Genomic DNA, 2,510 nt, shown 5'->3' with positions numbered 1-2,510 from the left:
TTTCACTGAACTAACAAGACGCACTCTGGGTGCCCTGGTTTTCCAATACTTCTGTCCAAAAATACCAAAATTGTAATGATAAAGTGCAAAATAAATGCAATAGATGCAGTGAAAAATGACTGAGACTCAGATCCCAAGTCATAATTTACTCCAAGGGACCTGCTGATGTCATAAGCGGGCAAAGTGAAGCCTGAGTTATATTTAGCAGGATTTTAAGAGTCAACTATCACAATTCATCCAACCTGCAGGTATCAATTGTCTTTTCTGCATCTATCCATCTTGAAAATTGGTAACTAAGGAGAAAAAAATTGCTAGGTAACAACAACAATGAGGCACTACAAAACAGACTCTTCTTTTGAAGGTTCTTCTCCTTTGTGAGTGATAAGCAAAAAGTGCTGCTCTGTGTTCTTCTGAACGAAAATCAAGGCTATATAAGAGCAATTTAAAAAGGATCAAGGAAAATACTTAAGAAAAACATATGCTGGTTTTGTAATCAATTCACATACCATGTGTGTTTTTTATCAGATAGTTTTCTTGACATGATAAGAAGTTTTATCTTTCATTGTTATTTCTCTAAACTGAAGAAATGTTATTAAATATTGGAGGATATTTTTTTTCCCCTAGGCTCTTGTACCATGGCATGTACAACACAGAAGGATCACCAATTAAGTGGGCTCCGTGTTTCAGACCAGAATGTAGACTCTTGCTAGGAATTCCATCAGTGAGAAAGTTTCTCTGCTCTGGACCTCTGCCCCCTCCTAGTTTCAACCTACCCCTAGCCATCACCTGACTGCCATATTTGCTTATTTTGCTGTTGTTTAATCTTTTGGCCATGCCAAGAGGCATGCAGGATCTTAGTTTCCCCACCAGGGATCGAACTCACAGCCCCTTCTGTGGAAGCGCAGAGGCTTAACCACTGGACCACCACCAAAGTCCCTCCTTTGGTTTTCTACATGTATTGTCTTTGGGCTTCCCTGGTGCGTTTGGATTTTAAGAAGCTGTCTCTGTACCTCTGCCCCTCCTGCTCCATGCCCCCACCCCACCTCCACCAGCCACCCCCTCACCCCTCCAGCCACCACCCCCCACCCCTCCACCCCCACCTGACACACAATTCCATCTCACAAACAGAGCAGAATTGATCATTGAAAGCTAAGTTGTTCTAAGGGAAGCGAGATCTCTGGAATACTTCCCCTTACAAGATCATGAGTTACCTTTCTATCTCATACCCATTAGTACTGACCGTGGCATTAACAGCAAAACCCCTCCTGTCAAGAATGTAAATTCTAGCTCATTCCCTTATCTTGTTTCCTAATCCATAAGCCATCCAAGACAAGGCTTTTCAAATACATAAAACCTTAAATAGTTTTTCTTGTTGCTGAATAAATGTGGAGGTCTTTCCACTCCAGTATTTTCACAAAAAGATGTCCTGTGGCAACCACGCTTCACCAATTGCCTTGTTTTCTTTCTGTTGATTCTATGCGTCTCCATACATTCTAGAAAGAATTCAACAAATTACAGCATTTCCCTTAGCGTAAGCCACAGACTCTCAGTGTTAGAGTCTTCCTGGGTTTTTTCTTATTTTTTTTTTCTATTTTTTTACTTATTTACCTGGTTGTGTGGGGTCTTAGTTGAAGTACGCGGGATCTTTGACCTTCACTGCAGCATGCAGAATTTTTTAGTTGTGGCCTGTGGGATCTAGTTCCCTGACCAGGAATTGAACCTGGGCCCCCTGCATTGGGAATGCAAAGTCTTAGTAACTGGACTACCAGGGAAGTCCCTGGGTTCTTGATAATAATCAAAGTTTCTCTATACACATTCAGACTACTGAATTATGTTCACTAGTGAGTGTCTTAGAAGCAACATTTTAAATGAACACCCAAATTTCATCCTTTTGAATGAATGATATATTTGAGACAAAATAAAGAGTATATCAAGATCCATGGTTTACTGTTGCTAACACAGTAGATCTTAAAAGTCCTTACCACAAGAAAAAAAAAACTTGTTAACCATAGGTGGTGATAGATGTCAACTGAATTTACTGGGGTAATAATTTCATGATATATGCACATAGCAAATCATTATGTGTACAGCTAAAACTAATACAACATTATATGTCAATTATATCTTTTTTTTTTTAAGTGCCTATACCCACAGTAATTTCTGATGGACATGACCAATAGCTATTTCAAAGGACAAACGGTTTAGATCAAAGACCAGAGATCAAAGTTGAGCCATTACAGGCCAATCAATGCAGAAAGCAAATGTTTGTTCTGTCAGCATAACCATCCTTCCAGGAGGGGAATTTTTTTAGAATTGGAGATGTCCTAGATGACTTTTTCTTTAAACCCAGTTGAAATCATAGTTTAAAAAGAAAAGAAGTCCTTGGCTGTACTGACTTTTTTTCCTGCAGTCATTCCTGACTCAGTGTAATGAACTAGCTTGCTTTTCTCTTGTCATCATTATTTGTATACAGTTGTGTGTTTGTGGTGGGTGGCATAGGGAAGAATCTA

At 39.4% G+C, this 2,510-nt stretch overlaps 1 non-coding gene across 1 annotated transcript; it reads right to left on the bottom strand.

Annotated features, from left to right (window-relative positions):
- Positions 1–1,699: 1,699 nt before the first annotated feature.
- On the bottom strand, positions 1,700–1,772 carry TRNAG-CCC. Its single transcript has one exon. It is a non-coding gene; the product is annotated as a tRNA-Gly (tRNA).
- Between the last annotated feature and the right edge of the window lie 738 nt (positions 1,773–2,510).

Source organism: Bubalus bubalis, chromosome 13 (genome assembly GCF_019923935.1).
Source record: "Bubalus bubalis isolate 160015118507 breed Murrah chromosome 13, NDDB_SH_1, whole genome shotgun sequence".
Taxonomy (NCBI): Eukaryota; Metazoa; Chordata; class Mammalia; order Artiodactyla; family Bovidae; genus Bubalus; species Bubalus bubalis.
This window is presented reverse-complemented; position numbering and strand designations above follow the sequence as displayed.